The 13,051-nt window shown below is 49.7% G+C and overlaps 1 protein-coding gene across 3 annotated transcripts in view; it reads left to right on the forward strand.

Moving 5' to 3' along the window:
* Positions 1-13,051, forward strand: part of KIF6 (kinesin family member 6) — a 390,416-nt gene that overhangs the window by 350,346 nt on the left and 27,019 nt on the right. The window lies entirely within an intron of this gene.

Below are 13,051 nucleotides of genomic sequence, written 5' to 3' on the forward strand. Positions count from 1 at the left end.
AAATCCTGTGCGCAGGATCTCTGGGGGTAATGGAGTAGAGCCCCAGCGTCATGAGGGTAACCCATCTGAGCCTAGTAACTTGGATTATTGGGAAGGTTGCTTGTTTAGTTTTGGTCGTAACAATGATCATACCAAATAACTACTGATTACATCAGAAACACAGAACAAGGAAGCCTAAGACACACTGATGGAGCCTGAGCTTTTCCCTGTTGGCCCCGGGACTGAGGGGTCAGGCAGATGTGCTGGGCCTGACCTCCCGTTGCCAGAGGCCTGGGCAGGGTCTTGGAGCCAGGACTCTGCAGAGCACCTTCCCCAGCACACAGCCAGGGCTGCCCGGGGCCCTAACTCATAGCGCCGTGCTTGGGAAGGGCACAGGGACCTCTGTGGGGAGCTGCGCCGAGGTGCAGGTCACCGGAGAGGGAGTCATCCCTAGCGCTGGCTGCCACCTTGTCTCTTCTTTAGTCTTCATGATGCTTGTTGAACAGAAACAATGATGTGGAAAATACCACTCAAGTAATTCCAAGGGCGGTTTTGCTCTAGGGCCTGGCGAGTCGTTTCCATGGCTTTCAGGGCAAGAGGTGTTCCATCCTCTATGCCCCCGCCCCCCGTCCCAACCCTGCTGCGTCTCTTCAACCGCAGGCTCCTTCTTAATTCCTGTGTTCACCTCTCTGGGAGCCTTCTTATGAACTATAGCAGGTATCAGGTGCAGCAGGGCCCAACTTTGCCTGAAGTAATCAGCAAACTTCAAACAGAAAGCACTTTGGCTGAAAGTCTAATTAAGAGCATTTGAAATACCTATTTATTTTAAAAGCATACTATCCCAATTAGAGAAGAAGTGTTACCATCTCCCAGCTGCCATTTTGAGATCAAATGCCACATTGCTATCCAGACGCCTTAGGAGCTTGTCTGATGGGGCTGTGGACCCGCCGGTGCACATGTGTCCCAAGGGACACATTTCAGAAGGGACTTCTTCTCATTGAGAGAAAGCTCTCAATGCAGCAGATTATTTCCAGCGCCATTTCCTGCCTTAACCCTTGCCCTTCAGACTAGCCTTGGGGCTGCAGGCCAGGACCCATGGCTCCTGTAAGAACAAAAACAACTCGCTCGGTGTATTTGGCTTCCTGACGTCCTGTAGTTTGGGCTTCAGTACAGGGATGAGGCAGTGACTACACCTGGTCTCACCCTTCCATTTCTGCGGGTTTGTGCTGCGGTTCCTTCCCCCTTTCTGTTCTGTTTCTTTGTCTGTTTCTTCTCCTCCCTACTTTCCCTCACCCTCCATTTCAAGTATTCCCTTTGATATTATTTCTTTCTTTTACCTACATGTTCCTAAGTTTCCATGAAAGTGCAGGTGGGGTCACTTGGTTGAGTTTGGGGTTTTGGGGGGTTGGGGGGGTCAGGAGTAATAAGCAAGTCTGAGCAGGAGAAGTTTTCTCGTGTATTTTGCATAAGAATATGTCTCTGCTTGTATAAGTAGACATACGGCCAAGAAAATTTGCAGAAGTGTAATCTCGTAAAGCATACTTAATGGTGAGGTGAGAGGCCCCGTGTGGAAGAGACAGCAGACTGATGAAAGAAGGCCAGATCCAGTGGAGAGCATGTCACCCTGTCAGGAATTTGGGGAACACTCAAAATGTATCACTTCCTGATTCATTTACTACATTTTACTGCTATCTCTGCTCATGAGGTTATTTACAATGACTGCGTCTGTGTCCTGGACACACTGTCTCACGGTGTGCTTCTGTGCCTCTCTTCCCAATTCCACCCTCAGTGACATCCCACTGGCAGCTTGAAATCAGCCACAGTGGGAGTATCTACACCAAGGGCAAATACTGTTATAAACTGGGGCTTTCTTTCCCAGAGAGCTGGTTGTTAACCATTTCCCACCATGCCACTGGCACACAGAGAAGCACCTACGGAAAGGCCCATTCTGTGCATGAGCACCTTTGCTCTTAAGAAGCCTTCTACTCCCCTTCCCAGCTGAAAATCCACATCATGGCTCTGCCTGCGTTCACTGCCCACCCAAGGGACCCTGGTCCTTTTGAAAGGCAGTGACCAGGGAAACTGACGGAGACAGTGGGGCAAGAGAAGAATTGGGCCCAGTGGGCCCCCTTGATGTGACAGCCAGAGCTGGAGGGGGTGGGTTTCTTAAGAAAATCATCAATGACCGGTTCTAAGAATATCATCAACAAACAAGTTACCGGTGGACTTAGAGCAGGGCTGACTCCCGCACACGATATCAGGAAACAATAAAACTATTATTTTTCAATGAAGCATCATTTGGAAGTGATACTAACTGAACTAGATCGAGCTGGCTGAGTTGAGAGTGCTTTGCTGAATTCAGCTGTGTGTGTTTTTCCCTCTCTGTTGTGCTAGCTCCCCAACGTGGTAAAGTGTTGTCAGTGATGCAGCGGGGACTAATCAGCAGACGTTTCTTGAGTACCTCCCCATGTGCCATGGCTCTAAGCTCTTTCCTTGTATTTCCCTCTTTGAAGCTCCTAAAATCCCCATGCGGGAGGTACTACTATTATCCTCACTTTACTTAAGGCCCAAAGGGGTTAAGGTGAACCTACCCAGCTTTGCTCAGCTAAGGATGCAAATGCAGATGCAGCTTGAGAGCTTGTGCTGTAACCACCACACCGCACGGCCCTCAGCCCCAGGCTGAGCACTATAGAGTCCACAGAGGGACAGGGATTCAGTGCCTGCCCTCGAAGGGTGCATAGCCAGCCCAAGGGGATATATACATTAAAAAGATAACTCTTTATCTAATTCCGGATTTAGACATATGTATTATTCTATCCACTGACCTCTTCCTACTGTAGCCCCAAACCAAGTTGGCCTTGACCTCCTTCATGCAGCCTTGCCCACCCGCTTCTCGCCAGTCTGCTTTGTCCTTTAGCCTTGTTTTGTAATTATTTATTTCCATAGCTATTCTCCACTCTAAAATGTGAGCTCCTGGAAAGCTGGGGGCAGTCAAGTTAATCTCTGTACCCCCGGCAGCCAGCACAGGCAATAAACAGGCCAAGTCAGTGCTTCCCCAGATGACTCCCAGACTCACACATCTTGCAAAAGTGGAATGAGACATTTGAACATAAAATAAGTCCATTTAAAAGAAGTAGAAGGAGTAAGTGCTTTCGGAGCCCACAGCTGAGCGGATTACAACACAAGGCAATAAATCCGACTCTGTCTTATCTAGCCACCAAGCAGAAAGAGGAGTACCCAGAGTTACACAGTTTTCATTTTCTGACCACAGGAAGCATACTAACTAATTTATCTGCAGAAATAAAATGTCTTCTGGAACTAAACACAGACCAGAATTTATCGTGGGGACCTTTGTGTAAAGGACACTGAGTGACATAGTGAATGATGTCGTCAACTGCAGTTTTACAAAAGATACCGAAATGTTCCACAAGATGATTCTCGCATTGACCCTCTGTAAAAGCGAGAGGCCTGACATTAGCGCGTAACTCACTGAGAGGTGATGTACTCCAGGAACCCTGCTTTCTGACGGCCTCACAGCTCAGGGCGAGCCCAGGAAGCCATCCCAGGAACGGGAGCTGTGCCCTCTCTCTCAGGTGTCTCTTCCAAGCAATATTTGATCAGGGCCTGGATCTCCTGCAGCTCACAATCAAAATTCTACCACGTGCCTGTGATTAAAATTCAAAAGGCCCATCGCACTACCAAGTAGCGTGTGAAATGTGGCAGGTGAGAGGGACAGACCATCAGAGCTCCAGGATCTTAACAGAGAGAGTGGCCCCTGGGGGGTGTCACCAAGGCCATGGGCCTGAGCTGAGCCTTGAAGAATAAGCAGGAGTCAGAACCACAGAGAGGAGGGTGGGAGCAGGGGATAGTTGTCGTGTGTGTGCTGGGGTGGGGAGTGGGGGGAAGGCTGATTCGAGGTGTGTGTGTGTGTGTGTGTGTGTGTGTGATATGTATGTATGAAGGGGATGTATGTGTATTTAGTGTGTGTGTGATGTGTATGTATATGTATGTGGGGGGGTGTATACAGTGTGTGTGTGTGTGTGTGTGTGTGTGTGTGTGTGTGTGGTATGTGTTTGTTTTGTGCTTTGTGGGGAGTTGATATGAAGTAGTCCAGAAAAAGGCTAACACAGTGAGCTGGGCCAGTTCACTGAGAGCCTTGAATCCAAAGATTTCTCTCACAGGCAGTTGAGCCACTGAGCATTTCTGAGCAAGGAAGTCTTGGTCAAAGAGGCCTTTTAGGAAAAGAAAGCCCCAGGCGGTAGCTCGAACTCCTCAGCATTTGCTACCTGACTGATGAGTAAATAATCTGTACCACCCTGGAGACCCCCCTCACCCAAGCCTTCACCCGGCCCCTGCACTGGGTGATTCCTCCGGGTACACACGCCTGCAGCCCAGGCCCAGGGAGGGGTTGAGGACTCCTGGCCATCTCTGGGTAAACCTGCTGCAGACACTGCCCAGCGAAATCTGGGGCTGCCCGGGGAGTCCCACGCTGACCACATGCCACGCAGAAGCGACCCCTGAGAACAGGCCACTGTAGCTGCAATGCCTCGTGGGGCCCTTGGATTACCACCGGGTAGTACACGCTACCTGACCTGAAGAGCCGGCAGTGACAGCGCTGAATCCCAGCAGGGCCTTAATGAGGGTCGACAGAGGCACTGACCCTGAAGGCTCCCTGTTCTACCTCATTGTTCCAGCTTAGAGCGCTCTGAGGAGTTCTCTTCTCCTGAACGGTGTTCCTGCAGTGACCTCTTGTGGCGTCCCTGCCATTCTCCAAAGACAGGCCACCACCACTGCCACCTTCTCCCGTGTGGTGGAAAATTAAGCCTGAGTCTTGAAATGCTTTTTGGAATTCTGAGCCCGGGAGCCACAAATCTGAGAGAAAGCAAAAGGCCAGGCTGTCATCAATTTATTCAGCAGACTAGACTGAGCACCCAGTATGAGACCAGGAATTCCAGGATGAGGGGAGGAACCACTGATGGAGACAACTGGAGCAACCCTCCCGGCATCAGCCAGCCCAGTGGTTTTCAAAATGGGCTCTAGGGGACCCACTTGGGCCACCCTGTGGCCCCTTTGGGACCACAGGGTGAGGGTGAGGGGACCCAGGGTGCAAATGGCAGGACCCCAGGATTTTCACCTGGTTCAACCAAAGCAACTTCTGTTTCTCTTTTTGTCATTAAGCCTTTGCTTGAAGAAAAGGTTCTGAGCTTTGAACACATCTTCCTCCCTTCGGAACTTGCAGCTCTTTTTGAGACATTTCCAAAGGCAGACAGTCCAAGCTTCCCTTCCCCAGAGCTATCTCAGTTTCCCCTGGGCTCACACGGAACTCTGCATATGCTTCTATAAGAGAACTTGTCACTTTTATAGTAATTACTCAGTCTTTTATCCTTCTCCCCAGCCACAAGCACAGTGATTGGCACACAGAAGGTCCTCCCTAAGTGTTAGCTGAATAAATCAGTGATATCTAAGGGATCCGATTTTTGCCTTAAAGATTCACCAGCTAAGGGACTCTGTGCCTAGGTTCCAACATCTGTAAAATGGGGGTGGTTGGATTAAATGATATCCTGTGCCCAACAGCCCATCACAGTCCCTGGGGCTTAGCGGACGTCTACAGATCCCTGGTTGAATGAACAAATGACTCTAACCCTCCTCAGCCGTCAAGTGCCACAACTGTATCTCTTTGTGGATACAGAGTTCCTTAAGACATGCAGAAAACACTCACAGCCTTGGCGAGGAGACATGCGAGGGCTTGGGTGGGTTAGAGATGTTCTCATCCTACCTGAAATGAATGATCTAAATGCCGACCCTTTGGAGTAAGGGAGAAAGAAAAGGAAGCAGCTGCCCCAGAGGCTGAGATGGCATCTCAGCTGGTTCCAAAAGGACTCAGGTGGCTCTGTAAGACCAGTGATAAAGTCTCACCACCTGAGCCGATGCTAATCCACAGGTGCTTGTGAATATAGGGTCAGCTTCGGTGACACAAGGTCCTTGGCCAAATTTCCAGGCTCAAGATGGAGGCTGGGAGTCATAAGGAGTCCCCACCCCATTTCCCTGCCCAGTTCCCAGTTGCCAAGGCTCCAGACCCTTGGAGGAGTTCCGACTCCCTCAGCAGCCGTTCTGGAGAATGGAAGGCTGTGGGCATCAGCCCCGGGGTGAGTCTTGAACTGCGACCATGGGTTAGTAAAAAGAGCACTCGCTCTAGAGTCAGGAGAACCCTGCTTGAGGGTGCCTCTGCCATTCGCTAGTCATGGGACTTTGGCCCATTAACCTTCCTGCATTTCCGTGTCCATAAGGGAAGAAGAACCCCTACTCCCCAGGACTGATCTCAGTGCTGAGCGAGGTGTATATGTGATGGAGCCGAGGACAAAGTAGATGCTCAGTGAATTGTCATGAACTGTGACTCTGGGTGTCGGGAACCAAATGCCCAGGCAGTGGGCAGAGCCCCTGGCCACAGAGCTACCACAGTCCTGGGCTACCAACATGAGTAGGCATAACTGGTGGAGGTCACCATGGTCCCCAGTCACCACGTCTCTCTACCCACATTTGCTCACAGGTTCTATAAATCACTCTTCTTTGCAAAAATACATCAAGCCCCAGGAAGGGGCTGTCTATTCCTTTGAGCACTTGAACACTGATGATCCTGTTACCAGTTGCCAGAGCCACATTTTTCATTGTGCAGATATGCAGAAACCATATGTGCTGCTTTGAGTGACTTAGGCATTTGACCAATGTCTCCATCAGTTGGGACTGCTGTAACAAATTACCACAGACTAGGTGGCTGATAAACAATGGAGATTTATTTCTCACAGTTCTGGAGGCTGGAAGCCTGAGATCAGAGGCAGGTTCTGGTGAGGTCCCTCTCCTGGGCGCAGACTGCCGGCTTCTCGTTGTGTCCACTTGTGCTGGAAAGATCGGGCCAGCTCTCTGGTCTTTTCTTAGAAAGGCACTAATCTCATTCATGGGGGCTCCACCCTCATGACCCAATCACCTCCCAAAGGCCCCACCTGCAGATACCATCACATTAGGGATTCGATTTCAGCATGTGAATTTTGGAGGGGACACAGTCCATAACAATCAAACACAGTAGACAAAATTGTAACCTCTTGACTTCACCTGCAAAAATGTATCTGATAAAATATACCACGGCCGGCTCCTCCATCTGTGCTCTCTTGTGTTTGGCCAGTCTCAGCCCAGAAAAGTTCTTACTGTTTTGCAGGACCTATTCTGTTGCAAGCATAGTGGAGCTGGGTAAGACCTTCCTAAATCCCCAAGGAAGCTGATGATGAGTTTGGGGAAGACCTACCAACAAGAAACCAGGGTCGTCTGTGCTCAGATACAAATGATGGGTGCTTTGTGTTCCAAATAACCAACATAAAGCTCTAAGTGGTGCTCTGAAAATACTGATGTCTATTCAGAAAACCATGAGGGCACTGTTGTACGGAGAGCTGCGGGCAGGGGACACCCAGAGAGCAGAGCAGAGCAATTTCCATATAAATAAAGAAAAGGAAAAGAGAAGCAGGGAGAAGTGAATTGTATAGATAAAGTCTATGACCAACCATTGGGGATGAATCTGGCAATATCTGAAATCTGCAATATCTAGAAGATATGCAACCTCCACCACCTGGCAATTCCACGCCTAGGAACATATACCTGAGATGGTGTAACATGTGTGCCCGAGGGGGCACTCCTGGCAGCATTGTTCTTATCATAGCAGACAGTCAAACGAACAAGAACCAAGACAGGAGACCACGCAAAGGTCCCCCGTAGGGGGTGGATAAGGGAGCGAGAGCTGTGATACAGTCATACAGTGGAACACCTCAGAGAATTCAACATGGATAAACTAGATTTACGTGTAGCAGTGTGAATACGTCTCAAAAACACAATGGTGATTGAAAGAAAGAAAATTGCTGAAGGATATATATGGACCCATACCATTTGTGTAAATTCCAAAATTTTCAATAGTTTTTGTCGGGGGGGGGGGGGGAATGGGAGCTTTGGACATGAAAGATTCATAAAACACACAAGTACAGGTGCACAGTCCGACAAACGGTTATAAAGAGAACACTCTGCCACCCCTTAAGTCAAGAAATGGCTAAGTAATGTTTACAGGGCACGAAAGACACAGAGTGCGAATATAAAAGCACGAAGGGAAGGCTATGGAGCTCCATCAGGACAGTGATGTTACCTTCAGGGAGGGAGGGTGGGGCTAGGGGAGGGCACAAAGGAGGCCTCCACCAATTCTGAACCGTTCTAGCTCCAAACAAAGCCCAAGTCTAAGGCAGCTGTGGCAAACTGCTGATTTTTAGATTATCCAAAATACTATTGTTATTATATCATTCTTTGAATATTTTTTTGTGTTTGTAATGGTTTATAATAATTTCTACGAAGGACTAGATTCCAACGGTTCAGAAATCAAACACAAATGACTGTTCTCGTGGAATCATTGTGTTGGTAGAAGTGGTAGTAAAAAGTGAATCCCAATTCAATCCCAATTCATCTTCATTTTCCTCACTACCGTTCATGTCAGGATCATTTTACTTAAAGAGGAAAACGGAAAGTTTACCGCCATTCATTTTCTCCTCCAGGTGCCTTGTATTCTCTGGGAGGGACTAACAGCTGCAGATGGTCTGCCTGTGTGTTGAACAATACAGGGGAAGGGCCTGTGAAGGCTGCTTTTTATTCCTCTCCCCCTGTTTCTATAAATCCTCACAATGGAGAGAGTTCTTCTCCTGCCCCTGGAAGAAACTGGGCAGCCCAGTAACTCAATTGTTCATTGTTAATTACCAGCAAAACAAACAACAACAAAAAAGACAGAAACTCACAATGGTCATTCTATATTGTAACTAGAGTCTCAATAGTTCAAATTTCACTGAAAGAAAAGACTTCCCTCCCTTTCCCCAGCTAAGGCCAACCACCAGAAAGAGAGGGACATGGTCAGCTTCTTCTCTCTCTAACTCACTTGCTAAGCTGTTTCACCAGAAGGAGTTGGAGAGAAGAAGGAAGGGAGGAAAGGCAGTTGGTAAAGATCACACTGAACTGGTACCATTGTAACACAGCTTTGTGCTCTCTGGGCCCAGCAAATGTTCAAAGATGACTCTTGCTCTTTCGGGGTACTTCCACGGGTCCCTGGAGGCCCCTGACCCACACATTCCTTGTCTCGAGGAAATGCACCTCGTTCGGACAGTTGCTTACCTGTACAGGTCAGGGTCCAAACGGGAAGCAAGTGGCACTACTCAAATTAGCTATTGTGAAGAGAGTTGAATAAAGTCCTGTTGACAAAGGCGTGAGCAGAGGGTAGGGAAACCACAAAGGAGATCGCAGTACCCCAGAGGTAATAACAGCAGCAAGGCAGGAAGCATCAGGCCTAAGAGGGCAAGGGAATGAGCAGTTATGAAACTTGAAGACAGAAATGGCTGTGCAGCTATGGAGAACAATATGAAGTTTCCTTAAAAAACTACAAATAGAACTACCGTACAACCCAGCAATCCCACTACTGAGCATATACCCAGAGAAAACCATAATTCAAAAAGAGTCATGTACCACAATGTACACTGCAACACTGTTTACAATAGCCAGGACACGGAAGCAACCTAAGTGTCCATCGACAGATGAATGGGTAAAGAAGATGTGGCACATATCTACAGTGGAATATTTCTCAGCCATGAAAAGAAACAAAACTGAGTTATTTGTAGTGAGGTGGATGGACCTAGAATCTGTCATACAGAGTGAAGTAAGTCAGAAACAGAAAAACAAATACCGTATGCTAACACATATACATGGAATCTAAAAAAAAAAAAAAAATGGTTCTGAAGAACCTAGGGGCAGGACAGGAATAAAGACTCAGACTTAGAGAATGGACTTGAGGACACAGGGAGTGGGAAGGGTAAGCTGGGACAAAGTGAGAGAGTGGCATGGACATATATACACCACCAAATGTAAACTAGATAGCTAGTGGGAAGCAGCCACATAGCACAGGGAGATCAGCTCGGTGCTTTGTGTCCACCTGGAGGGGTGGGATAGGGAGGGTGGGAGGGAGGCGCAAGAGGGAGGGGATATGGGGATATATGTATACGTATAGCCAATTCACTTTGTTATACAGCAGAAACTAACACACCATTGTAAAGCAATTATACTCTGATAAAGATGTTAAAAAAAAAAAAGTAATGGCTGTGCAAAAAGGCTCTGGCCGTCTGATAGGAGCTGTGACCTTCAGTAAAGCAGGGCATCCAGCTCGTGGCCTCTACAGAGATGTCTGGGGAAAGAAATACCTCAGCCTGTCTCCTCCCATGCTCCAGTCCCTGCCCACGTTCCCCATCGGCTGAGTCCAGCCAGAGGGCGGAGGGCAAGGAAGCCCACTGTTCTAGCAGCCAGGCTCCTGGGGTGAGGAGCAGAAGAGGAGAGGGCGGAGAGTGGATTTGGAGAAGCAAAAGGAACAGGCCCAGCTCTCCCAGGCTTCCTGTAGTCCACCGCCAGGTTTGTTTCTCCTAAGGTCCCTCCAGGTGGCTTTATTAAAAGGGATCTAGGTTTTAAGTGGCGTGCCGGAGGGTCTGAGTGCTGTGCTGGACCCCGCTCACTCTGGCTCACGAGCACTGACCATGGGCATCTCCTCCCAGCTCCAGATTCGGGAGCACCATGCTGGTGGCGTGAAATCAGTCACACCACAAACACTGGCAAACACTACAAATCAGGGCTTTTTCTCTCCAGAGAGCTGGTTGTGACACATCTGCCAGCATGCCTCTGATCTCAGGTGACCCTAACTGGCTCTCCTCCATGCTGGAGCCCATGCTTTTGCCACAGAAATGGCAGCCACTCTGCTCTTCCTTCTCACCCAGCATCACATGCCCCACCCTCTAGAGTTCTTGAGGGGAGTCACAGTTCTGTCCACAACACACACACACAACACACCGTGCATACACAACACACCGTGCACACACAGCACACACCGTGCACACACACAAACACACGTCATGCGCACACACAACACACCGTGCACACACACAACACACCGTGCACACACACGGTACACACCATGCACACACACAACACACCGTGCACACACACAAACACACGCCATGCGCACGCACACACCACACCACAAACACACAGATTCCCAAGAGTTCTCATCAACCTTTCTGAGCTGTCTCCTTCAAGCCCTCTCCCTACCTTGGGAAGGATCTCTACACACATTCCCCCCAGTGAAGCGGATAAGGTGGGCTGAAGGCAAACTACTAGGGTCTTTAAAAAAAATCTCCAGAAATTTCTTTGGGCCCTTTTCTAACGTCAATGTGCGCATCTTGGTTGTCTGCCCACTCTTGCCACCTCACTTTGAAAATGTGCCAGTTCTACTGTGTAGTCTGTTTCCGACCTCACTTTTGACTCCGAAATACAACAAAATTTTGCCAAATGAACAGATTGGCTTACAAATTGCCTAGTAGCAGATAAGTTGTCCAAAAGTGGAGGGAGATGATTTTATGAAGGATTCTCAGTTCAATTCCTAGAAGTCCTAAAATTTCTTTTACAAGCCAATCAAGAGAATTGACCAAACCCCACTAATCATTATCATTAGAGGTTTTCACAGGAGGAAGGCCTGTGCTCACCCTCACAGGTGTGGGGAAAACTGCCCTCCCCAACAGGTCATAGGTATCCTGAGAACACTCCAGACTCACTGGGTCCAGTGTGACAAGGGTATAGCTGGGTTTTAGGGATGCCAAGCTACCTGCTAATGTCTCTCTGAAAAGCCACTGAGATTAAGAAATGTGGCCACCACTGGTCAGTGAGGCAAAAGTGACAAGAGGGTAGAATTGCCGACGGACTCGGGCTTGTAGAGAAACCCTGAGTTCAGTAATGTCGGCACACTTCTGAGGAGTGAGGAGGCCTCAGTGGGCTGGACGCAGGCAGGAGCAGCCTTTGCACAGGCCTGCCTCTGAAGGGGGTGGGGAGAGGGTACCAGGAGCCTCAGAAGGAGGTGCCAGGCTCTGAGTGGCTGCGCCCAGAGAATGCCGACCGGAACGCAGAGATGGGGCTGGGGTCCCAGCAGAAAGGACTGTGGAGAGCTGGGGGAAGGAGAGAGCTCCCATTTGAGCAGAGGTGATCGTGGTCGGGAAGTAAGTAAGGAGACGAGAAGCATCTTTCCTGGCAATGCGGGATGCTCCTGGGGTCTCCCTTGTATCGCTTGCAAGTCCACACTGACCCTCTGTGTGGGCCGCATCCTCCTCCGGGAATGCAGTGGAGGGGAGCGATGCCAAAGGAGAGAGGCCACCATCCCAGGGGTCTGGTCATGGGCAGAGAGGCCCAGAGTGGACGCAGAGGCAGTTACTCAGGAGGGAAGGGACGCAGCTGGCCTTCCATGGGCAGAGTCCAGGCTCCAAACCGGCATGGGGAAGGATTTGGATTGTGCTAAAGCTGGGCCAACTGTGCTCTTGGAGAGCGCCCCATACTCCCTGCGGGTAGGACAGCAGTGGTGAGTGGGGACCTGAGCAATGACTTGAGCCCTGGGTCCGCAGGGTATTCACCACGCCCTTGAGTCCGAGCCTGCTGCGGACAGCGATGGTGTTTCACAAAATCAACACCAGGAGGCATGGTGGCCCTAAGCACCTGTCAGCGTGTGATCGCTCCAGCTGGCAATACATTTGAGCCATGAAACAGGAAATGGTCTGATCGGGAAGCCAGAATCTTTGCCTCTGAGCTGCTGACCATTGTGGTAATTGAGCTACTGACATCATCCATCTTGGGTAGAACAGACACTTTGACTTCGGAAGCAAGGGGAGGCTGTGATCTGGGCTCTGTGAGACAGTGTAGCCCAAGGAGGCCCAGAGTGGGTGTTCAGGGAGCGAATCCATAGCTGGACAGCTAAGGCCACCTGCTGGAAGGCCTCCGTGGCTCTGCTGTCTCGTCTGCCACGGTACAGCCACGTAATTCACGGCCTTTCCCGCGCAGGGCACCGGCCTTGGCTCCTTGGAAGACCACAGGGCCCCTTTCGGCTGGCGCCTGGTTGGAAACGTCAATACCGCCTTCCTTAGGATTCCTAACACACAGTTAAGGAGACAAGCAGGCTGGCTCCGGGTGTTCTGGGGGCTGC

The sequence above is a fragment of the Pseudorca crassidens genome, chromosome 10 (genome assembly GCF_039906515.1).
Source record: "Pseudorca crassidens isolate mPseCra1 chromosome 10, mPseCra1.hap1, whole genome shotgun sequence".
In the NCBI taxonomy this organism is placed as follows: domain Eukaryota; kingdom Metazoa; phylum Chordata; class Mammalia; order Artiodactyla; family Delphinidae; genus Pseudorca; species Pseudorca crassidens.